This window comes from Tursiops truncatus, chromosome 3 (assembly GCF_011762595.2).
Source record: "Tursiops truncatus isolate mTurTru1 chromosome 3, mTurTru1.mat.Y, whole genome shotgun sequence".
Taxonomy (NCBI): Eukaryota; Metazoa; Chordata; class Mammalia; order Artiodactyla; family Delphinidae; genus Tursiops; species Tursiops truncatus.
This window is the reverse complement of record NC_047036.1, coordinates 42,751,769-42,778,234: the sequence shown is the minus strand read 5'-3', so window position 1 is coordinate 42,778,234 and position 26,466 is coordinate 42,751,769. Positions and strand designations below refer to the sequence as shown.

Below are 26,466 nucleotides of genomic sequence, written 5' to 3'. Positions count from 1 at the left end.
CTGTGCAACGGGAGAAGGCCAGAACAGTGAGAGGCCCGCGTACCGCAAAAAAAAAAAAAAATTAGAGGAATAAAATGCCTTCTCACCTACCTCTTTAAGCGTCCTCTCCCCTTTTGCCTATTGCAGTCCCTGGCAGTTGGCCTATTTCTGAGGCGCTTGCTTCACATCCGGGAGATTCCCGAGTGCTTCAACGTACGGCTGAGGCCGGTGGAGGTTGCATTCCTTTTCCTCCCAGTGAAGGCAGGGATGAGACTGTCATGCTGATACCCAGAAAACTGTGAAGAAAGTAGCTTGTCTTATAGAGTTGGGGGTCCAACTCTTTGGGAAGGAGACGCTCTCTGATCCAGAAGGAAGAAGGAAATTCTGCTGGTGTAGGTCGTTCATCAGCGCTTGGATTTGTGGCCCACCTGTTTATATCCCTAGAGCTACTGGCCAAAGTTAAGGGTGACCGAAGGTCATTTTGGTACTTATGTTCTCACCAATCAGATATTCTTGTTCTGCCCCACAAAAAGTCAGGGAAATCCCTCCGTATTTTCCCATCCCTCCAAAAGGAATAACAACGCTCTACTTGAAAAGTGTCATTTTCATTTTGGGTTCTATTTTCATCACTTTCTGTTCTCTGAATCTTTGAATAAATTCCCGAATACTTCATAATTATAAGTCCCAACACAGTCCAGCACTCAGGCACAGAGGTTGAGGTATCTTATGGGCACGCTTCATACTTTTCAGCTCTAGAACCACCATTACTGGTCTGCCTCTTCCGTAAAAAATATGTCAGGATTTATTTAGTTAGCACCAAACTTTGTCAGACTATTTTCAAGGTGAATTATCTTTTTTTTATTTGATGTGGACCATTTTTAAAGTCTTTATTGAACTTATTACAATATTGCTTCTGTTTTATGTTTTGGTTTTTTAGCCACGAGGCATGTGGGATCTTAGCTCCCTGACCAAGGATGGAACCCACACCCCCTGCAATTTCTATTTTTAAACAAAATTTTCACATCATACCCTTGAGGCAGCTGACACTTTCAATCACTGTATACGTAAGGGGGAGAGACACAAATACTCTTTCTGGTGCTCTGAACTTGTACACAGGGTCCTCTGAGGTATTTTAACTCACTTTGAATATTCTTTCAAAATTTTTTATGTCACGGGAAAATACTTATTAAGTGAAAAGAGCAAAATATGAAATTGTATAGAGAGAATTATAACCAACTAGATTTTTTATTTTGGGAATGGAAAGTTTGGAGATATTTTCTAAAATGAGCATATTTTTTAAAACATTTAGCAAACATTCTCTGCTGTTAAATCTTGGAGAGAAGAGATTTTTGTTGCTTTCAATGAAATAGTTCTTTATGAAACACTCAATGTATATAATTTTTGAGAGCTAGCCCTGGTTAAGAAAAAGTGAATTCTGATGAGAACTGAAGTTCAATATTGAGGAAAGGATAAACAATGGATGAAGATAATGAAATTCAAAAATTGAACGTAAACAGTGAAAAAGGACAAACAATTTAGTAAACACTTGCTCCTTAATGTGTGTCCCAAGAAAGTGAAGCCAGTATATTCCATTTTCTGGTTCCATCTAACAGATCTTAAATTAGTGATGGTATTAAATCACAACATAGGGAAAAGGCAGGGATTCATTCAGCTCTTAAATAGGCTTTAAATAAGCACCTACTGTATGCCAGGTACTATGCTAAATGCTATAGGTAAAATTAACCTATCAAGGGACATTCTAGTGAAAAGAATGGCAATGGCTAACAGAACTTAAAACCTTAAGATTCGTGTCTCAAAATTCCCTGGAAAGCTTATATACAGTTTCTCCAAATTCTCTGAATCCCATATAATAAAGGTACTTGTTTCTCAAGTACCTTTAATTCAAACCAATCAATATGCCAAAGTGGCATATTTTGGGGTGCTCCCCTTCAGAGTATTCTGCAGCTGTACAAAGGAAAGAGGGTTATCTCTGTATATTGCTATGGAGTGATCCCTAGGATATATTATTGGAAAAAAGCCAGGTACAGAGTAGGGTGTCAAGTATGCTAGCTTATATATAAAGAGATGTATCTGTTTATATTTTTAAAAAATGGAAGGATAAGCCAAATATTAGACTACCTATGAGATGAGAGAACAGGTTGAAAAGGATAAGAATGTGTGCCAGACGTGTCTGAGTGAGTGGATTTGATTGTGAAACCATGTGATTGTTATGCAAAACTATAAAACTAAATTAAATTTAAAGAGCTATTTTAGAATTTAAAGCAAAAAACCAAATACACTTAAATAAATGTATATTTATTTAGTGGCTTTTTAGTGGGTATTTAGAGTTAGTGGCTTAACCACACAGAGAAGAGTTATTTCAAGTGATTTAAAATACAGTAATTTGACCATATGTCCCTAGTGGGATATATCATAAGGCAAAAAGAACTGCAAAAAATAAACCAATTCTGTAATCATATTGTTGGTAATAAACTAGTACATAATTAAGTTAATATTGTTTAAGAATTAAGATTTTTAGTGTGAGAGAAAAGAGATTGAAATAGAAATCAGAGGTTAAGAAATAGCCCTATACTCTTAAACTTGAATTGGAAATATCATTATGAACTCATGATATATTATCTCCATAAAATAAAAAGGATTTCCTTACTCTGCCCACTGAAAAAGCATAGAAACAATGACAAACCCATTAGCAGTGCACATGCTAGCACACAGACTGCTGTTGACCTGAAACAAAAACACTGCCAAATATGTCTCCAGCAAAGATGGGTTTATTCAGGATTAGCAGAGAATTGCAATTTGGGGTCTGCAACCATGCCAAACCACATGCAAGTCCCGGCATGGCAAAGGAAGGAGAACACTTTTATAGAGAGGAAAAGGAATTTTCAAAGCACCTGGCCAGTAAGATGGGTTCCTCACAGTTCTAGAGGAGTTCCCCAGGTAGGGATAACCTTTTCTAAAGAGACTTTAGCCACAGAAGAGGCCGTCTGTCTTCAAGGAAAGGCTTCAGTCCAGTGTGAAAACATACAGACCATAAGTAAAACAAAGAGCTCATAGCTTTTCATTGGCTGAGTCCCTGCCAGGAAAGGAGTCGTTCTTCTTCCTGTTAGGTTCTATCACCAGAGGGTGTGAGAGCTCCCCCTTCTGGTCTCCCAACTCTATTTAATTGAGGTTTCTGTTTATTAATTTTTTACATTTTCCCCTTTTGATCAGGATTTTTCTCTGAAAGCACTGCTATCAAGAGTCAGGGTTTTTAGTTTCAATGGCTTTTTGTCCCTCAATGTCAAGAAGGACCATTCCTGGGTATAGTGTCTCACATCAGAGGGAAAGTGCACAGATTGGAAGCCTATTAAGGTCACATTTGAGTAACAAGGAGGAGGAAGGAGGACTCTCAGGCACTTTTTATCTAAAGTCCTGTTATCAAAATCATAGACATCAGAGATCTCCTGAGGCATTATGCCATCATCAAAGGCTTGGTGACAAACTTCCAACAGGCCTGGTCCAGATATCTTGGGAAAGCTGTCTTATCAGATGTCATCTGCTTCAATTCTGGAAAATCTTTACTTTCAGGTCACCAGATGATGTGCAGTTTCAGTTAAGGTTCGATGCTTTCTTTAGGTGTGTCTCATGAATCCAAGAGTCTATTCCTTGGAGTCTGGAAGCACAAGGGCTGTTTGGAGTACTTGATAGAGTACTTTCCAGCAAGGTTGAAGAGAGTTCTTCTGATGTATCTTTTCCGATAGATGAAATCTCCAGGTTGCAAGATGTGATGCTTAAGGTCTTTGTCCCCCAAGGGTGCACTGTGAAAAGACTGATCCACCAAAACATGGTTATTTTTAATAGAAGCAATTAGGCCTTTGCAATATTGGAGTATCTCTCCTTTTATCAGTTGTAGGTTAAAGAAGTAGGAGCCAAGTTCATTGGGTATACTGTGACTAGCTCAAAGGATGAGAGTTTATAAATTCCAAAAGGGGTGGATGTGAGGTTTAGAAGGATCACAGTAAGGCAAGGGGGTTATCCTCATGCCACAGGGTCCAGCTGTTGGCTATAATACCCTATGGGTCAATGGTGAATCCATGTTTTGGGGTGAGTACCCCAAGGGCATTCCCTTCCTTTTCATATACAACAAGGAAAAATGGAATTTGATAATTGTGAAGATCAAGGGCAGGTGGGTTCAGCAAACTCTTCTCTAAGACCTTGAGGCTATGTCATCCAATTCTTCCCATAAAATTAAGTTGTGTTGTTATTGTTGAGTAAAACGTACAGAAGTTTGGCCATAAGAGGGAAAAATTGGAATCCAATTTTAGCCATTAAGGTCTAGCCCAAGGAAACCTGTCACAATTTCAGCAATTACAAACTAGACCAAGAAAATCTCACAGTTGGCACTTAGTTTTGGGTTTTGGGAAACTAAGACACCATGAAGTCTATCTGGATCTAAGTGTATCCCTTGTTCTGATATCTGACGCCCTACATATCAAACCTGGTTTGGGGCAAACTGCCATTTTTCTTTGGTGATATTATGTCCCTTTAAGGCTAAAAGTTTAGCAAGTGGTTGCTGTCTTCCTGTAAGGAGGCTTGAGAACAGAGCAAAGAAGTGAATCATCCACTTGTTACAACAAAGCAGTATCTCTAGGGATCAACCTTGAGGATTTGCCCAAGAAATAGGGGCTCCGTATAACCCTGAGGCATTACAGTCCAGGTGAATTGGCTTTCTTGCAAAGTGAAGGCAAAAAGGTATTGGCTAGCTTCACCAACTGAAATACTAAAGACTGCGTTATATAAATCAGCTACAGTAAAGAATTTACTACCTAATAACTATGAGGGCTAGGAACAACAGAGATAACAATGTTGTTTGTTGCTGGGAGGTCCTGGACAAACCTCCACCCTTGGCCCTTAGGTTTTCTCACCAGTAAAATGGGAGTGTCTGCCTAGTACAAGGGATAATGAGGCCTTGAGCCTTGTAATCTTCTATTATAGGCTTTACACCTTGAATGGCTTCCTTACTCTTAGGGTATCAATTAATTCTGGGAAGAGATTTTGAGGAGTCTCTCTGAATTTTAATGGGAAATGTGCTATGAATTTTGCCAACATCATTTGGAGATTTTGCTCATAAGGGAAGTGTGAACTGATTCAATAGGGACAAATGATCAGCGTTTCCAGAATCTGCTCTAGTACGGTCAGAGATGGAATAAAAGATATCAAAGGGTCATTTAATTCACTTGGTGGATTGCTTAGATGACTACTGTCAATTTCTATATTTTCCCTTTCGGGGAGAAAGAATACTGGCATGATAATTCTCTAAGAAGTCTTAGCCTAATAAGTGGGTAGGGGCAGAGGAGCCAAGGAGAAAAGTGTGAGTATCTCTCAAAAGCCCTAAACTAAAGGGAATAGGTTCAGAGACAAGAACCTCTTGAGGCTCATTAAAGATCTGCACTATTTGAACTGTTTTAGTACTTTGAGGCAGGGCTGTTTTATAGTAGCAGAATTGAGCAATGAGTGTAGCTCCCTTGTCAGTTAGGACTAGAAAAGATTTTCCCCCAATCTGGAGAAATGTTCCTTCAAGCCAGTTAAGAAGGAGGGTTGGGAAAACCACCTATAGTTCCTTGGAGCCCTGTCACTGAGAATTGGGAGGATGTTGGAAGACAAGTGCTTAATTTTGTAACAATCTAGAAACTAGGCAGGTTTTGATTATATTTAGGATCATTCATTTGCTGGAGTTGGAGATTAAGAATTTTGACTGTATTCCTTTAAGGTAACATCTAGAGAATGAGAGAGATGTTTTGCCAGATTTACTAAATCTGGAGTGAACAAAGTTTTCCATTCCAACCTGGTCATTTTTACTAGAAGGAAAAGGTCCCAGTTCCACCCATTAATAAACATAAGAGTTGGGGGAGAGGAACCAAGATGGCGGAGTAGAAGGACGTGCTCTCACTCCCTCTTGCGAGAACACCAGAATCACAAATAGCTGCTGGACAATCTCAACAGGAAGACACTGGAACTCACCAAAAAAGATACCCCACATCCAAAGACAAAGGAGAAGCCACAAAGAGATGGTAGGAGGGGCGAAATCACAGTAAAATCAAATCCCATAACTGGGGTGGGTGACTCACAAACTGCAGAACACCTATACCACAGAAGTCCACCCACTGGAGTGAAGGTTCTGAGCCCCATGTCAGGCTCCCCAACCTGGGGGTCTGGCAACGGGAGGAGGAATTCCTAGAGAATCAGACTTTGAAGCCTAGTGGGAATTGATTGCAGGACTTTGACAGGACTTGGGGAAACAGAGTCTCCACTCTTGGAGGGCACACACAAAGTAGTGTGTGCATCGGGACCCAGGGGAAGGAGCAGTGACCCCGGGGGAGACTGAACCAGACCTACCTGCTAGAGTTGAAGGGTCTCCTGCAGAGGTGGGGGGTGGCTGTGGCTCACTGTGGGGACAAGGACACTGGCAGCAGAAGTTCTGGGAAGTACTCCTTGGTGTGAGCCCTCCCAGAGTCTGCCATTGGCCCCAGCAAAGAGCCCAGGTAGGCTCCAGTGTAGGGTTGCCTCAGGCCAAACAACCAACAGGGAGGGAACCCAGCCCCACCCATCAGCAGTCAAGTAGATAAAAGTTTTACTGAGCTCTGCCCACCAGAGCAACAGTCAGCTCTACCCACCATCAGTCCCTCCCATCAAGCCTCTTAGATAGCCTCATCCAACAGAGGGCAGACAGCAGAAGCAAGAAGAACTACAATCCTGCAGCCTGTGGAAGGAAAACCACATTCACAGAAAGATAGACAAGATGAAAAGGCAGAGGGCTATGTACCAGATGAAGGAACAAGATAAAACCCCAGAAAAACAACTAAATGAAGTGGAGATAGGCAACCTTCCAGAAAAAGAATTCGGAATAATGATAGTGAAGATGATCCAGGACCTCAGAAAAAGAATGGAGGCAAAGATCGAGAAGATGCAAGAAATGTTTAACAAAGACCTAGAAGAATTAAAGAACAAACAAACAGAGATGAACAATACAATAACTGAAATGAAAACTACACTAGAAGGAATCAAGAGCAGAATAACTGAGGCAGAAGAACGGATAAGTAACCTGGAAGACAGAATGATGGAATTCACTGCTGCGGAAGAGAATAAAGAAAAAAGAATGAAAAGAAATGAAGACAGCCTAAGAGACCTCTGGGACAACATTAAACGCAACAACATTCGCATTATAGGGATCCCAGAAGGAGAAGAGAGGGAGAAAGGACCAGAGAAAATATTTGAAGAGATTATAGTCGAAAACTTCCCTAACATGGGAAGGGAAATAGCCACCCAAGTCCAGGAAGCAGAGTGAGTCCCATACAGGATAAACCCAAGGAGAAACACGCCGAGACACATAGTAATCAAACTGGCAAAAATTAAATACAAAGAAAAATTATTGAAAGCAGCAAGGGAAAACCGAAAAATAACATACAAGGGAACTCCCATAAGGTTAACAGCTGATTTCTCAGCAGAAACTCTACAAGCCAGAAGGGAGTGGCATGATGTACTTAAAGTGATGAAAGGGAAGAACCTACAAACAAGATTACTCTACCCAGCAAGGGTCTCATTCAGATTCGTTGGAGAAATCAAAAGCTTTACAGACAAGCAAAACCTAAGAGAATTCAGCACCACTAAACAAGCTCTACAACAAATGCGAAAGGAACTTCTCTAAGTGGGAAACACAAGAGAAGAAAAGGACCTACAAAAACAAACCCAAAACAATTAAGAAAATGGTCACAGGAACATACATATGGATAATTACCTTAAACATGAATGAATTAAATGCTCCAACCAAAAGACACAGGCTTGCTAAATGGATACAAAAACAAGACCCATATATATACTGTCTACAAGAGACCCACTTCAGACTTAGGGACACATACAGACTGAGAGTGAGGGGATGGGAAAAGGTATTCCATGCAAATGGAAATCAAAAGAAAGCTGGAGTAGCTGGTATTTTATTGTGTATATGCAATATAATTAATTTAGCTAGTTTCCCATTGAAAAAAAAAAGAAAAAAAACCCATAAGAGTTAAAAACCATACGGATGGATGGAACCATAAAAGACTCAGAATTGCTAAAGCAATCCTGAGGAAAAAGAACAAAGCTGAAGGCATAACCCTCCCAGACTTCAGAGAATACTACAAAGCTGCAGTAATCAAAACAGCATGCTATTGGCACAAAACCAGACATATAGATCAATGGATCAGAATAAAGAGCCCAGAAATAAACCTACACACCTACAGTCAATCTTTGACAAAGGAGGCAACTGAGAAAAGACAGTCTCTGCAGCAAGTGGTGTTGGGAAAACTGGACAGCCGCATGTAAATCACTGAAGTTAGAACACTCCCTCACACCATACACAAAAATAAACTCAAAATGACTTAAAGACTTAAATATAAGACATGACATCATAAAACTACTGGAGGAGAACACAGGCAAAACATTCTCTGAAATGGGGACTTCCCTGGTGGTCCAGTGGTAAAGAATCCACCTTACAATGCAGGGGACACGGGTTTGATCCCTGGTCAGGGAACTAAGATCCCAGATGCCGCGGGGCAACTAAGCCCATGTGCCACAACTGCTGAGTTTGCACACCTCACCTAGAGCCTGCATGCCGCAAACTACATGCTCTGGAACCTGCGCACCACAACTACAGAGGCCATGTACCCTGGAGCCTGTGCACCACAACTAGAGAGAGAAAACCCACATGTTGCAACTAGAGAGAAGTCTGCACACCACAACGAAGAGCCTGCATGCCTCAACGAAGATCCCCCATGTGCTGCAACTAAGACCCGATGCAGCCCAAAATAAAAATAAAATAGATAAATAAATAATAAATAAATCTTTTAAAAAAACCAAAAAACATTTCTCTGAAGTAAATTGTACCAGTGTTTTCTTAGGTCAGTCTCCCAAGGCAATAGAAATAAAGGGAAAATAAACAAATGGAACCTAATCAAACTTGTAAGTTTTGGCATAGCAAAGGAAACTATAAACAAAACGAAAAGACAACCCATGGAGTGGGAGAAAATATTTGCAAATGATACAACCAATAAGAGCTTGACTTCCAAAATATATAAACAGCTCATGCAACTCAATAACAAAACAAAAAAAAAAACCCAATCAAAAAATGGGCAGAAGACCTAAATAGACATTTCTCCAAAGGAGATGGCCAATAGGCACATGAAAAGATGCTCAACATTGCTAATTATCAGAGAAATGCAAATCAAAACTACCATAAGGCATCACCTCACATGGGTCAGAATGGCTATCTTTAAAAAGTCTACAAATAATAAATGCTGGAGAGGGTGTGGAGTAAAGGGGATCCTCCTACATTGTTGGTGGGAATGTAAATTGGTACAGCCACTATGGAAAACAGCATGAAAGTTCCTTAAAGAGTTACCATATTATCCAGCAATCCCACTCTTGGGCATATATCTGGAAAAGACAAAAATTCTAATTTGAAAAGATACATGCACCCCAATGTTCATAGCAGCACTATTTATAATAGCCAAGATGTGGAAGCGACTGAAATGTCCATCGACAGGTGAATGGATAAAGCAGATGTGGTATATATATATATATATATATATATATATACACACACACACAAAGGAATACTACTCGGCCATAAAAAAGAATAAAATAATGCCATTTGCAGCAACATGAATAGACCTAGAGGTTATCATACTAAGTGAAGCGAGTCAGAAAAAGAAAGACAAATATCATATGATATCACTTATATGTGGAACCTAAAAAAATGATACAAATGAACTTATGAAACAGAAATAGACTCACAGACATTGAAAACAAACTTATGGTTATCAAAGCAGAAAGGGGGTGCATGAGGGATAAATTAGGAGTAAAAAAATTTAAAAACTACTCAGGTGGAATCAACATTTGAAGGAAGACCAGAATTTTATTTAAAAACATTCTGAAGTCAATTGTAATATTCATGAGCAGGTTCATTAGATTTTTGTGTGCAAGTCTGAATTTTGTTCAAATCAAATTTCCCGTTTTGGAAAAGCCCTAGGAATTGCTCGATGAAGTCATCTAGCAATTGCCTGAGCCTAATCATAAAATAAGTTAGCGCGCTGGTTTCTCAGTTGTAATTCTAGAGCTCTTTCAGGACTTTCCCAATTAGCAGTTTCCATCCAATGCTGGACCTGGCCTTTACCAACAAGCATATACCAACTAGCTGATATTAATCAGAGAAACCAGGTTGATACACTTTAATGGCTATATTAAATTCCTCAGCGAATCTGTGTAAACCTTCAGTTACTTTGGAAAAATCTTTGGCTATGGCTCGCAGTTCAGCTTTAGTCCAGAGGATATCAAGAAATTAAGCTTTTAGCCTCGATCCTCAGAATGCTAAATTTTAAAGCAACAGGTACTGACAAGTGCAGAGAAAAAGGGAATAGGGAGAGTTTCAGAGAAAGGGGGAAGTTTGGTGAGAGAATTAGTATGGGGATGGTGGTAAAAAAGAGGAAGACAGAGCTGTGGGAAACAAGAAGGGGCCAGAGGCAGAGCCTGAGACAAAGAAGCCAAGGAAGAAGAGCCTGAGGCTTCAGGAGCCATTTTACCTTTCTTTAATCATTTGTCTGCCTCAGTTAATCTTAAAGTCTTATTTTGCAGAAGCAATTTTAGACTCCTGATAATTTCAGAAAGCCTCAAAATACCCATAGAAATAAGCATTCCACTCAATTGTAAATTTTTGAGCTATTGTAGTCCAATTCTGTTTTAAGAATATTAAGTTTGGGGATTTCAAAAGTTCCCCATAATGACTATTGATATTCTCAATTGTCTTTGGTCAGGTCAGTCTATTTAATTAGAAGTGCACAAAGGGAAGGACCTTGGGTTTTTTTTTAACATCTTTATTGGAGTATAATTGCTTTATAATGGTATGTTAGTTTCTGCCTTATAGCAAAGTGAATCAGCTATACATATACACATATCCCCACTCCTCCCTCACCCTCCCTTTCCCACCCCTCTAGGTGGACACAAAGCTGATCTCCCTGTGCTATGCAGCTGCTTCCCACTAGCTATCTATTTTACATTTGGTAGTGTATGTATGTCCATGCCACTCTCTCACCTTGTCCCAGCTTACCCTTCCTCCTCCCTGTAGGACCTTGGTTTTAAACATAAAATTGGCTAAAGTCCCTGTAGAGGGTGTGCCCTCAAAATACTTAGATAACTGGGATCTCATTTTCTAGATGTTTTTCCTCTAGAGTAAAGAACAATTTTCAAACAGTTTAAACAGCTTACAGCACAATAGGTTCAATTCAAACAGCGTGCAATCTCATCCCAGCCAGTCTTAAGAAGACAGCTTGGTCCCTGAGGAGCCAGGACAAAGGCCCTTCCTCCCTCCCTTCCTTCCCTCCCTCCCTCCTTCCTTCCTCCCTCTCTTCCTCCCTTCTTTTGCCATTCTCCAGAAAACAGCCCTTCCAGAGGAATGGGCTGAAGGCTAAACCAGCAGTTTCATTTGAAGCAGCCCCTTCCCAAAGAAATTGGGCCAAAGTCATTTTCAGCTAACTTCAGTTGAAACATTCTGATCTCAAGATCAGACCAAAGTGCCAAACGAGTACTCAAAACAAGGCCTTACCAAGAAAGATGAAACCTTTAAATAAATCCCAAACAAAGCTGGAGAGCTTCAAATGCAAAAAGGGAGTGAGCTCAGATCCTGGAGGAAAGGGGAAATTCCTCTCCTTTGAAGAATCCAGCTAATAAAGGAAAATCTCCACTCTGTGTTCTCTAGGCCAGAGGGTCAGAAAGCTACAGTTCTGGGAACAAATCCAGTCTAGTACCTATTTCTATAAATAAATTAAAATATAGCCACCTCATTGGTTTATATATTGCCTATGTTGGCTGCATTCACGCCATAAAGGCAGAATTGGGTAGTTGTTAACAGAGACCATATGGCTATAAAACCTAAAATACTTACTACTAGGCCCTTTACATAAAATGTTTGTCAATTCTTGCTTTAGGCCAGGAACATAATTGCTAGTGACCTGCAGTTCCTAAGCTATGAGGTTACCACAGGGAACTCACAAGGACTTCACAGAGTATTTTAAATTTTTGAGGAAAACAGCAATATCTGTCAGACACCATGTGAACGCTTGAGGTACTTCACAGTTTCAACATTAGATCAAGTTAATTCTTTTGGCTAACATATCTTTTCAAAATTGAGTTTTCAGCAATTCCTATGATCTCAAGCAAGTGCTGTGCAAAATCCAATGTGGAAGAGGAAATGGAGACAGTGATGTCCCATCTGATTTCAAGGTTTGAGAAGTTATGCAGTGCCCAATAGGTGTATACACCCAATTAGTAAGCAATTGTGGTTATTAAAGAATGAAATAAAATCTTTTTCTTTCAATTTCCATATATATTTAAATAAACACATATTAATTTGTTTGGACCTAACCACTTAGTAAACAGAAACTAAGGACACTGAGAAAAATTTACTCAGACACTAAGGGTGACACAAACCTCTGATCTAGAAGATGATCATCAATGGCTACTGATCATCAATGACTGGTGAAAAGCTAAAGGTGAACTTTGTAAGAGACAATATTTGAGCCCACTGAATAGTCTTAATATCACAAATGAAAGAATTCCAGAAATGTGCTTCCTGATGTGATGGGAAGTCTATAACACCAACTATAAATGCTTGATTTTAAAAATCAAGTTTAAATGTGATCAAGCTTTTAGACTTAACTACCAGTCAGCTAATTCTATAAAGTCTGTATTCTTTGTTGTGTGACCACTCTGTTCCATTAGCTTAGTGGTCAGCTAGTGATTTAGCAGAGATATCTTTATTAAATGCTTATAAGCAAAAAAGAAAAAGAAAAAACCAGATAAAATGCAAAAAATCTCTCCCAGTCTTTGTCAGCTAGCTGTGTGCTGGGGCACTCCTTCAATGCTTAGCAGGATACTTTACATTTCTGCATTAGCCTTCACTTCCTGCTTGTACAGAGTCTGAAAGTCAGCCAGAAGTGAGAGCTTAGGGTCTTCTCAGGTCTTTTCTGAGCATGGGTCCAGACCAAGGCATGCATGTGGCCTTCTGGATTCCCCAGAAGAGGAGGAAGCTTTTCAAGAAAACCCTTATACCAGGACTTCCCTGGTGGCACAGTGGATAAGACTCCATGCTCCCAACGCAGGGGGCCCGGGTCCATCCCTGGTCAGGGAACTAGATCCCGCATACATGCCTCAACTAAGGAGCCCACCTGCTGCAACTAAGATACAGCACGACCAAATAAGTAAATATTTAAAAAATAGAAAACAAAAACCCTTTATTCCCCAAGTATCTGCTTCCCCAGCCTCTTCCTTCCTAGGTTTCTTGGCCTGTTTATTGTTTGTCCCAACTGTTACATGGTACCCTGGTGGCAGTGACTAATACATTTGCTTTAAACTCTTTTGACAATCCTGCCTCAGCCCTGGGAGGCTCCAAGGCTGGGGAAACAAAGGTAAGCCCTTGAGCCAAACCTTCAGGACACCACCAGATAGGTCAAAACACAAAATTACAACTCCTTTAGAATAAGGTCCATATTACTCTCTCTGGTACCAGCAACCTACACCAGGAATGTGGGCTGCTGTCCTCAAGGCCACTGGCAAGCTAGAGATAATCACAGAGCTTTCTTGCCAAAATTCAGCAGTCTTTTCTTAAGTGTTCCCCTGGTTGTTGTGAGTTTTTTTTATTAGATTCCAGAGTTCCAAAAAAAGCTGATTCTGACAGTTTCACCAGGTTATTCGTTGCTTTTGTGGAGGGAGAGTTTTCAAGTTCCCTATTCAGCCATTTTCGCTGACGTCATTCCATACCATCTACTTTCGTGCTTCTCAGCCTTACCTAAAAATATTTTCTCAGCCTGAAAAGCAGAGAAAGAAGAAAATTTTGCCACCAGTGCAGCTATCAAAAGAATGTACTGTTGAAGGCAGGCTAAAAAGCAGTTGCAAAAGTTTTTTAATAAGGACACCATTAGCAAAATAACTTTTATCTGCCTTAAAGGCAATATTCATCACATTACCTGCCTTGCATTTATCAAACCCTCGATAATAGAGGCAGAGTTTGAGAGCATAGGCTTTGGAAGAAGACCTCAGTTTGAATTCCAGATCTTCTGCCACTTGATAGTTGTTTGGCCTTGGGTAACTCTTAAAATTCTCTAGGGCTGTTTCCTTATTTGTAAAACAGGGATAATATACACTTCTAGAATCATGGTAAAGACTTAATGAGATATTTTATGTAAAATGTTTGGCACTCAGTTTTAACTATTTGTTAAATTTGGTTTCTTTCACTTGGGATTAACACATTACACTAACGTTGGATTTTTCCTGGTTGTTTTGCTTAAAAAAAAAAAAGCCACCGGCTTCCTACGTAAGAAGAGTTGAGGTATTGCCATATGCTTTCCAGGAGACTTACCTTAAGCTGACTTTTTATAACAAGCACACCAATTTTCCTTAGACTGTATGTTTATTTGGGGTGGCTGTCGGCGAAATCGTTAGGGATGGGGAGAGGGTGCTTAAAATCCTACCAAAGCCCCTCTTTTAGCCTAGTGACTAAACTGCCAACACGTAAAAAACAAAAAACAAACCTAAATGTCTAGACAAGGGAGAGAAAGTGCCAAATCTAACAATTTTTTTTTCAAACCAGCTTCCCTTGGTGTCCACAGGGTGCAAGCACGTGATGAGAGTACAGAGCACCAGCGAGAACAGCCTGAGATAACAGACAGATAATGGGAGGTCAGCCCTAGATGGAAATGTCACATCAGCCCTTTCTCAGGTGGCCTCCGGGGTGGTAGACTGCAGGAGATCGCGTCCCTCCTCTTAGATGCCTTAAGGGCAGGCAGGCAACAGACTCTAGCGCAAAGGTCTGGCTGCAGATAAAACGCGATTAGCCCACCTGCGCCGCCCTTCCTTCCGAAGCCGGAGGGCTGGGCTCTGCGGCGGGAGGCGTGTTGGCTGTCGCAGAGCCCTCTGGGAGTTGTAGTCCGCGGCGGCAGGAGGTTTGACTGCGGCGGCCGGCTTAGCGCTCTCAGAACTGCATCCCCCGCTGGCCTCCGCGGCCTAGGCCGTTGCCTTTTCCTGTTCAGGGGACAAGAACCCTTGCTGCAGCAAGTTGAGAAGTTTGGGGGAGGGGTGTCCTCCTTCCCGCCGAGCTCTCTGAGATTAAAGGCTCGGCCTGCTCAGGTAGAGGACGTTCCGGGTCTTGCAAACTCATCTCCCGGGAGGGAGCGGAGGGAAAGGGGGGACGCGGCTGCTAAGGCTGAGCTTGCGACGGAGTCGGCTGTTACCCGGGGAAGTTCTTCAGGGAAACGCCTCGGAACTGTGGCTTCTTGCGGAAGCGGTGAGGCCAAAGCCGGGGCCCGCGGAGACCGGTCCGGAGAGGCGGCGCGCGTTCCTACAGGTCTCGGGTGAGAGCAAGGCAGGGCCTCCGTCGGGGGCTGAGAAAGAACTCGAGGGGCTGTGGGAGTCGGTGTCTGCCGGACCTTAGGGAAAAGGCAGGGTTACCGTGGGTGAACACCCGAGTGAGAGGAGGAGGGAGGAGGAGAATTGGGGGAATTGCGGGAATGGGAGCGCCCTTTTCTATCCCGAGTAGGAGAGAGCTAGAGAGGGGAGGTGGGGAGGAAGCTCCCTTGGTGCCTTGAGCTAGGACCGCAGATGGGGTGAGGGCTGAGACAGGGAAGTCCTCGTCACGCTTTTCCCCCGGCTCGACTGTGAGAGACAGTGACCACAGTAGGTGGCTTGACATTTTCCTGTCTTAGAATAATAGAGCTGGAACGGACCTTTGAGAGCAGCTAGTCAAGCGCATTCTCTCATTTTCCAGATGAGGAAACTTCAGTCCACCGAGTTGAAGAAACTGACTCGCTCACCACGAGACAACCGGTTAATGGCCAGCTTGACTAAAACCTAATTTTCATGACTCTCAAGCCATGCCGTAATCTATTGCTGAGATCAGTAGATTAGCAAACTTTAGAACCTGTTCCCCCTCCTTTTATCTTTTTACTGCTTGTCATATGCAGGGTAACAGGCAGCCCCTGAAGGGAAAGGCTTTACACTTTGCAGTAGGTCAAAGAAACCCTTGTTTTAACTTGAACAAAAATCTCCTTGCCTCACAAACAACTACAAACTTCATATTAAGAATAAAGGTTGGTGGCAAGCTAAGATGTCACCTATAGCTTCTTTGCCTCGAAGAAAATAAAGTTCACCTTTCCTTTCCCACTGTATGCCCACTAGAGCTCTGAAAACATTTAGCCTTAGATTTCTTCTGTCTTAAATGCTGCATATCTCAGTTACATACATAAAAATAATGCTGTTTATTGTGATTTTTATAATACCTTAAATAGTTACAATAAAGGGTAAACAGCATAGGAGGATGGGAATACCTGAATTACAAATTAAAATAATGATTTATAGTATTTTTTTAAGAGATACGAACATAAAAGTAAAGAAAAAATTAAGAAGATAAAAATTTCTAGCAAGCCAGCATTTTATAATACACTTAAATTTCAGTACTTGCCAGTATTCTTTCTTTCCTACTGCCTAAACATAACTAGAGCATTTAGTGTTCCCAGTGTGAGAGGAGAGGTTCTTTGGTGCCATTGCATTGTTCTGACTGCTAATTTCTTTATTAAAACACATTGTCTTCCAGCACTGTCAAATTTAACACCTTTTAAAGGATTTATTGATCAGATTAGAAGCATGTTCCAACTGTCACATCAGAATTTGAATATTATGGCTCCTATTGGCTCACCATTAAGCAATTCATAAGGAAGAGGTTTAGATAAAGTTTGTTACCGGACTTTATAGAAGTTACAGACTTACCTAGAAGAACATACATATACATAACTGCTTTCACAAGGCTGCCTTTTTAATGATATGGTTCCAATTGCTTTGATATTGGCATACTACAGAGGTGAGTAAACTATGACCAAATTTGGCCACTGCCAAATGTATTTACTTTTTATATGGTTTTACTGGAACACAACCATGCTTACTCATTTATACATTGTCTTTTGTGCTACAGGCAGAGTTGAGTAGTTGTAGAGACCATATGGCTGGCAAAGCCTAAAATATTTACTATCTGGCCCTTTGCAGAAAAAAAATTATCAACCCCTGGCCTGGTGAACTGAATGTAAATATAGTATCTAAAACTCTACCATTTGCAGAAGTATTAGTTAATAGTAATTTTCACTCATAAATACTTGTATGGTGGGTTCATAATCCATTTCTTTGGGCAAAAGCTAGTACCTCCTTATTGCAGATTGTCGCTAGCATCTTGGCATATGTACTGTAGGTTTGCTTTTGCAAAGAATTGTCAAAGAAAGTTTCTGAACCTAGTGTGGAAAGGGCTGACATTCTTTGAGACATACTGATGCTCACAGTTAATAACTTTTAAAAATAACATTTAGGAGCTTCCTTTGGTGGTTCTCTATGTTCTTTTCATGGAGATAAATGCTTCAGCATAAGCACCAGCAAACAAGTTAATAAGCTGTTTTCATATTGAGACCCCATACTAAAACCAATCTTAAAATAAATGATAAGGGTCTTTTTCTTTTTCTTTTCTTTTTTTTTTTTTTTTTTTTTGGCGGTACGTGGGCCTCTCACTGTTGTGGCCTCTCCCATTGCGGAGCACAGGCTCTGGACGCCCAGGCTCAGCGGCCATGGCTCACGGGCCTAGGCGCTCCGCAGCATGTGGGATCTTCCCAGACCCGGGGCGTGAACCTGTATCCCCTGCATCGGCAGGCGGACTCTCAACCACTGCGCCACCAGGGAAGCCCAAGGGTCTTATTACTAAATGACTTACCTTTGACATTAATAATCTTGTATCTGGGACTTCAGTGTCTTAAAGATCAGAGGATTGAATGAAATAGAAATGAATATATCTGTTTATGTCATTTTTTTGTATTTAACTCCCTATATTAGTGTTAGTCTGTGGCAAATTAGTGCTTAGGAATATTTAAAATTTTACTTAATCATTGGTAGCACTATTCTGTGTTACCATCTAAGTAATATTAGCTATGAAACTCCAATTCACCTCAACCTAATTCATCAAACTTCAGTTTATAGTTCTCAAGACTTTCAGAAAGGTATCAAATTTCCTTTGAAACAGCATTCTGGGGGAATTTGAAGTTCAGGTTACTTGACTAATTGAGGCAACTGAAAATGATCTGTTTCCTTACAGTTCTTCATATTTACTTGAATGTTAATAAATCTTTGAAAGGCACTAGGAACTTTGGACTCATTCATGATTTATTTTGAATCATTGAAATATCATCAGTTTTCTGCTTGTTTGGAATAAAAAGCTAATTTGACAATGCCACAAGATTTCAGATTCGCCCAGGACAAATACATGTATGTGATTAAACTGGAAACTTTATGTCAATTCCTGAATGTCCTTCATATTTTCCCCAACCTTGATTATCACTTTTTGTTAAGGCTGACTGAAATCTAAGAACCTTTCTAGATTTTCCTCTTTTCTGGTTTCCTAACATTCAATATTCAGTGAAAGTATCATCTCCAGGACATAAAAAATCCTGTTTCTAAACTCAACCACATTCTCAGTTTAGTTTAGGAACCAATACAGTGGAGAGTATTGGTTAACAAAGTAAGTCAGAAGTGTAGCCGTTTTTTTCTGCCATTGTTTAAGCAGGTATGTTTTTTCCTACTCTGACTTGGCTATTGACCTTTCCTGTGTTTCACTGCTGCTGGAAGGATTATTGCTGTCCAAGGGAATATCTAGCCTTGAGACAAAGAAGTTTGCATCAAGAGAAACAAATTCACCTAAGCTAGTTTGCTTCAAGAAAACTGTGTTGTTTTAAATTTGTAATCCAGATACTTCGGCACATATCTTCACTCTTCTAGTCCTAAACTTTGTTTTTAAAGAGTTTAAGGCCATTTGTCATTCTAGGTATTACTGCTTTTTTGTTTCCGAATCTGAACAGGACCTGATTTTCAGAGGCTTCTTTTGTCTTCCAAATAGCCTGCCTCCTTCTTTAAAGCAGACATCCCACTATAGTGGGAAATAGCGTTTGGGATCAAAGTAGCCTGGTTTCATTTCCCAATCGTGGCTTTATTAGTTACGTGATTTAGGACAAGTTACTTCTGAGCTTCATGGTTTTTTATTTATTTATGTTTTTTGTATCAATAATTTGAAGGTAATACCTATTTCCCAAATCCTAAAGTATTGGATGCAATTAAACAACATGTAAACATTAGGCCAGTAGTAGGCATTCAATAAATAAATGTTAGTTCCATCTTCCACTACCTTTCTATTGACTTGTCTTTTTCTCTGAGTTTTTCTCCAAAGTGACACTGTTTTGTTCTTCAGAAATGAATTCTTTCCCTTTAGGTCTATTCTGTTTGTGACAGTTCAGTAATTCTATGAAGCTCAATTTCTTTATCTTTCTTACCTCACTGGGTTTACTCACTTTATGCTAAAGACGTACATCTGTCAGCTGATTTTATTCAGGCCACTAAATTAAGCCAAAATATAATTTTGCTAGTTACTTTTAAAGAACTAAATTCATAATAAAAATGATAGCTATGTTTATTGAGCACTCACTGTGGACCGGTCACATTATTATGTGCATTATCTCATTTAAATCTCAAACCAAATTCCCTTAGGGAATTTAAGTAAGTTGCCCCAAGTCACACAGTAAATCCAGGATTCAAATCCAAGCAGTCTTATGTGAGCTGACCACTAAATTCTACTTAATAGAATCAGAATAGGCTATATCCCGATTTAACCATTGTGTATAATTCAAACAAATGAATACCTTCTGAAGGTGGTTTCATCAGTTTTTGTAGATTTAAGAGCAATAAGGTTCTGCCTGCTTACCAATACTAAAAATTTTCTCTAGCATTTCTTAACAATTCTGTTTATGCCTTTTTCCTCCCACAGTATAACAGTTTCATTAAGCTCATTTCATTAAACTTAGTTTAAGTTCACAAATAATAGTAGCAAACTCCTATATAAAGTTCAGTAGTGCTTGGAATAGTTCCAAATGCTTACACATTAATTTATAGATTATTTTATGTGCTTTAGATTTTCTTTTATAAATTTCCCCCAAGTTCTTTAAGTTATTCTTTTTGATGAAGGGGTACTGGCTTCCTGACAGTCAACTTTTCAATTTCTAAAATATTTAATTTTTTAAATTGAGATGATAGTTTTAAAACTCTGTAAAGTTAATAACTTCTCTACTATATGTTTATTTTCCAAGCTTTTAATTCCTATGCCATGTCCATCTTTCTTTATTTTCCTTTTCCTTTTTTTTCTAATTGAGATACAGTTGATGTACAATATTACATAAGTTACAGGTGTACAAAATAGTGATTCACAATTTTTAAAGGTTATACTGCATTTATAGTTATTTTAAAATATTGACTGTATTCCCTGTGTTGTACAATATATCTTTCTGGCTTGCTTATTTATTTATTTATTTATTTATTTATTTTTGCGGTACGCGGGCCTCTCACCGTCGTGGCCTCTCCCGTTGCGGAGCACAGGCTCCGGACGCGCAGGCTCAGCGGCCATGGCTCACGGGCCCAGCTGCTCCGCGGCATGTGGGATCCTCCCAGACCGGGGCACGAACCCATGTCCCCTGCATAGGCAGGCGGACTCTCAACCACTGCGCCACCAGGGAAGCCCGCTTATTTATTTTATACGTAATAGTTTATAACTCTTAATCCCCTACCCATATCTTGCCCCTCCCTGCTTCCCTCGCTCCACTGGTAACCACTAGTTTGTTCTCTGTATCTGTAAGTCTGTTTCCTTTTTGTTATATTCACTAGTTTGTATTATTTTTTAGATTCCACATATAAGTGATATCATGCAGTATTTGTCTTTGTCTGACTTATTTCACTTAGCATAATACCTTCCACGTCCATCCACGTTGTTGCAAATGGCAAAATTTCATTCTTTTTTATTGCTGAGTAGTGTTGCATTATACATATACCACATCTTCTTTATCCATTCATCTGTTGATGGACACTTAGGTTACTTCCGTATCTTGGCAGTTGTAAATAATGCTGCAATGAACATTGGGGTACCTGTATCTTTTTGAATTAGTGTTTTCATTTTTTTTCAGATGTATACCCAGGAGTGGAATTGCTGGGTCATATGGTAGTTCTATTTTCAGTTTTTTGAGAAATTGGCCATACTGTTTTCCACAGTGGTTGCACCAATTTACATTCCCCCAACAGTGTATAAGGGTTCCCTTACATGTACATCCTCACCAAGACTTGTTATTTCTCACTTTTTTGATGATAACCATTCTAATGGGTGTGAGGTGATATCTTATTGTGGTTTTGAAGTTCCCAGATGATTACTGACGTTGAGGATCTTTTCTTGTGCTTGTTGGCCATCTGTATGTCTTCTTTATAAAATGTCTATTCAGATCTGCCCATTTTTAAATTGGGTTGCTTGTTTTTTTGTTGAGTTGTATGAGCTGTTTATATATTCTGGGTATTGACCCCTTATCAGTCATATCATTAGCAAATATTTTCTCCCATTCAGTAGGTTGTCTCTTTGTTTTGTCAGTGGTTTCCTTTTTGCCACACAAAAGCTTTTAAGTCTGATTAGGTCCTATTTTGCTTTTATTTCCTCTGCTTTAGCATACAGGTCAAAAATATATGTTGCTGTGATTTATGGCAAAGGGTGTTCCGCCTATGTTTTCCTCTAGGAGTTTTATGGTTTCTGGTCTTACATTTAGTTCTTTAATCCATTTTGAGTTTATTTCTATATATGGTGTGAGAAAATGTTCTAATCTCATTATTTTACATGTGGCTGTCCAGTTTTCCCAGCACCACTTATTGAAGAGACTGTCTTTTCTCCATTGTATATTCTTGCCTCCTTTGTCACAGATTAATTGATCGTAAGTGCACGGGTTTATTTCTGGGCTTTCTCATCCTGTTCCGTCGATCTATTTGTCTGTTTTTTTGGCCAGTACCATAGTGTTTTGAGTATTGTAGCTTTGTAGTATAGTCTGAAGTCAAGAAACATTGTTCCTCCAGCTCTGTTCTTCTTTCTCAAGATTATTTTGGCTATTTGGGGTCTTTTGTGTTTCCATACAAATTTTAAAATTATTTGTTCTGGTTCTGTGAAAAATGCCCTTGGTATTTTTATAGGGATTGCAATAATCTGTAGATTGCCTTGGGTAGTATGGTCATTTTAACAATATTAATTCCAATCCATGAACACAGTATACCTTTCCATCTGTTTATGTTGTCTTCAATTTCTTTCATCAGTGTCTTATAATTTTCCAAGTATAGTTGTTTTGCCTTCTGAGATAGGTTTATTCCTACATATTTTATTCTTTTTGATGCAATGGTAAATGGGATTGTTTTCTTAATTTCCCTTCTGGTAATTTATTTTTAGTGTATAGAAGTGCAACAGATTTCTGTATATTAATTTTGTATCCTGCAACTTTACTGAATTCATTGTTGAGCTCTACTACTTTTTTGGTGGCATCATAGGATTTTCTATGTGTAGTGTCATGTCATCTGCAGAGTGTTACCTTTTTACTTCCTTTCCAATTTGGAATCCTTTTATTTCTATTTCTTGCCTGATTGCTGTGGCTAGGACTTCCAATATTATGTTGAATAAAATTGGCAAGAGTGGGCATCCTTGAGTTGTTGCTGATCTTAGATACCCACCTTAATTTAAAATGTATTTTTCATTGATATTTTATATAGAATATTTTTACTCATTACATCCAGGAGATACTTTTTTCAAGTTTTATTTAGTGAAATTGACAGTTTTAGACTAAGGATATTTAATAGGACTGTCAATCCTAGTCTTGTAAATTAGTGGGTCAAAGTACTCTTAATTCTGCCTTTAGTTTTAAAACTTAAGACCAAAGAAGTCAACTGAATTATTAATCAGTTTTATTACATTAAAAAAGGAACTGAAAAATCAGGCTTCTGTTTTTGCATATCAACTAACTGTTCTGATGAAACTACTTAGCTTACTCACAGTTCCTTTTTATCTTAGTGAGATTTTAGTAACAGTTACTATTGATCAGTGTATACTTTATATTCAAGATCATTTCTGATGCTCCACATTTGAATATATATGTTATATGGCTCTATGTTTCAAATAGTCAACTAAACTTTTTACCTTAAAAGAATAAATCTTGCACTAATCTATTACAGAGCTAATTTGGGAGCCACGACTAGCAAGTGGTGTAGATATGAGCTAAAAGTGAAATGAGGAACAGAAAATCATAATCGTTTATTAGCATCCTGCTTGGTTTTATTATTTAAGTGATTTAGGACAAATTACCTGACTTCTTGACTTCATAAATTATATTTTTTAAGTTTCTTGAGGATAGGGACCATGACTTTTTTTTTTTCTGTTTTTCTCAGTACCCAAGTACCTTGTAGAGGCTCATTGAGACCTTGTTGGATGAATATATTGTTCAGAGTTTACCATTACTCAGTATTTTAGTTGCCTCATCTTAGAATAGATCATCATTTTTATGTTCATACTCTTTATAAGTTACAGAAATAAGGCCCTTCTTGATTGGAAATGGTAATACAGTAGACCTTGAACAACACAGGTTTGAACTGTTCAGGTCCACTTATATGTGGATTTTTTTCAATATTATGTACTACAGTACTACACCATCCATGATTGGTTGAATCTACAGATGCAGATTTGCAGATACTTGACTGTCAAGTTATACACCAATTTTCAACTGTGCAGAGGCACAGTTAACTCCCTCATTGTTGAAGGGTCAACTGTATATGGTTTTGCCTTTTTTGAAAAGTTACTGTTAAAATTACTATTATTACCTTATAAGGTAATACTTTAACATTTTTATTTAACATTATTTATCTTCAGTAGCATTAAGTTAATGAGAGCTTTGGCTTAATTGTTGAACAGAAACACAGAAGAGCAGAATAGGGAAATGGAAAGGAAAGAAACAGAAAAGAAAACACATGCTGGGAAATAGAACATGTTACCAACATCTCTATCACATAATAGTGGCATGTTGGCAATATTTGCTTATTAGCTCTTTGTTACTAAGAAGAATTTTTCATTTAAAAAAATAGGAAAAAACTCAAAAGGCTGCATATGTTTTAAAAAAAAAGAAGTATTTTTATTTGATTTTTTTTTTTTTTTTTTTTTTTGCGGTACACAGGCCTCTCACTGTTGTGGCCTCTCCCGTTGCGGAGCACAGGCTCCGGACACCCAGGCTCAGCGGCCATGGCTCACGGGCCTAGCCTCTCCGCAGCATGTGGGATCTTCCCGGACCGGGGCACGAACCTGTGTACCCTGCATCGACAGGTGGACTCTCAACCATTGCTCCACCAGGGAAGCCCTATTTGATTTTTGAAAGGAATAATAATACATTTGAACATTTATTTTCCCGTTACAAAGTACTAAGTATAATATGCATCATGTCATTTAATTCTCAAACACCCCAGTGAAGAGGATGTTATTATTTCCATTTTGCAAATGGGAAAATAGTCTCGTGGAGGTTAAATGGTTAGTCTTAAATTACACAGGTAGTGAGTGGCAAATATAGGACTCTCCCTCAGAAACCCCATTTTCTTTCTACTTTGCCGTAAATGCTACAATTAGAAAAATAAGATCAGTGGACATTAAACTCCATTAAACAAATACAGCAATAATAAAGCTATACTTGTTGAGTAGTCTGGGCTGTAACAAGAAAGAGAAGTAAAAGTGAAAGATAAAAGAGAGGAGGAGGAAAGGCCAAAGAACAGGAAAAACAGCACAGCATAGTGGCAAAGAATACAGGCTCTGGACTTAAACTGTGTAGGCTTGAATTTGAACTCTGCCACTTACTAACTTTGTAGTCAATTACTTACCTTCTCCATGCTTTGTATCCTTTTCTATAAAGTGAAGGTAATAATAGTAACTTACAGGTTGAGGATAAAAGGTAAAGCACTTGGTTTTGTGTTAAAATCTGTTTACTTCATCTTATGGAGTTCCCTTTTTTTTTAATAATTGTGAAATACAACATCCTACAAAAAAGTGCATCGAACATACGTATATTGAATAATTATAAAGCAAATAGCCATGTAACCACAATCAAGTTAAAGAAATAGAATACTGCCATTACCATATGAGGTCCCTTCCTGTCTTTCCCTAACACAGCCTCCTATTTTCCCCCTTAGGGCAGATTTCTCAGTCTCAGGACATTTTTGGCTAGGTAATTGTTGTAGGAAGCTAACCTGTGCACTGTAGGATCTTTAGCAGCATCCCTAGTCTCTACCTACTGGGTGCTAATAGCACTTCCCTCAGTTGTAACAACCAACTGGGTGAGGCCAAATTCCTTACTATACCACTCTACAACTCTCTACCTGCTTGTGTGGCAAGTAAACTGTAAGGGTACAAACAGAGAGCTCCACTGTAGAAATCTTGGTAACAAATGATGGTAGTCAGAGTCTGGATATATTTGAAAGAAAGCCAACAAGATTTCCTAACGGATTGAATGTAGACTGAGAAAAAGAAGTTATGAGTGATTCCAAGAATTTTAGCTTGAGCAACTAGAAGGATGGAAATACCATTAACTGAAATCAGGAAAACAATGCATGGGGTAGCTTTTCAGGAAAAAGTCAGAAGTTCAGTTTTTGACAGGTTTCACTTGTCTATTATATCCAAGTAAAGATATTAAGTTGGATATATACATATACCAAATCATTATGTTGTGTATCTAAAACTAGTATAATGTTATATGTCAATTATATCTCAATTTTTAAAAAGATGTTAAGTTGGTAGTTGGATATGCAAGTCTGAAATTTAGGAGAGAAGTTTTGGCTAGAAATATAATGTGAAATTTGTCATTATCTAGATCAGCAGAACTTTCTGCAATGATGGAAATGTTTTATACCTACACTGTGCAATATGGTAGCCACTAGCCACATGTGGCTAGAGTGACTCAGGTACTGAATTTTTTTTAATTTAATTTTAATTAGTATAAATTTAAGTAATCACTTGTGACTAGTGGCTACTGTATTGTATAACACAAGTGACGATATTAAAACCATGAGATTGGATAACATTACCTAAAAATTGAGGTAAATAGAGAAGAGTACAAAGACTGACCCTTGAGACTACAATTTGTTTTTTTAATAAATGTATTTATTTTTGGCTGTGTTGGGCCTCTGCTGCTGCATGCGGGCCCTCTCTAGTTGTGGCAAGCAGGGGCCACCACTCATTGCGGTGCACAGGCTTCTCATTGCGGTGGCCTCTCCTGCTGCAGAGCATGGGCTCTAGGCGTGCAGGCCTCAGCAGTTGTGGCACGCAGGCTCAGCAGTTGTGACTCGCAGGCTCCAGGGCGCAGTCCCAGCAGTTGTGGCGCACGGGCTCAGCTGCTCCGTGGAATGTGGGATCCTCCCAGGCCAGGGATCGAACCCATGTCCCCTGCATTGGCAGGCAGATTCCTTAACCACTGTGCCACCCAGGGAAGCCCGAGACTCTACAATTTTAAG

General features: G+C 39.3%; 1 protein-coding gene across 24 annotated transcripts in view; it reads left to right on the top strand.

Annotated features, from left to right (window-relative positions):
* The first annotated feature begins 15,061 nt into the window (after positions 1-15,061).
* Positions 15,062-26,466, top strand: part of SLC38A9 (solute carrier family 38 member 9) — a 138,805-nt gene continuing 127,400 nt past the window's right edge. For 10 of the 24 annotated variants that reach the window (XR_012330685.1, XR_012330684.1, XR_012330686.1 and 7 more), the window contains exon 1: positions 15,128-15,416. The gene's annotated coding sequence lies outside the window, so the exon portion shown is untranslated. Of the gene's footprint in view, positions 15,417-15,829; positions 15,889-18,195; positions 18,358-26,466 lie in introns of those variants that run through there. The other 14 variants (XR_012330687.1, XR_004525781.2, XR_012330680.1 and 11 more) reach the window with 10 other exon arrangements.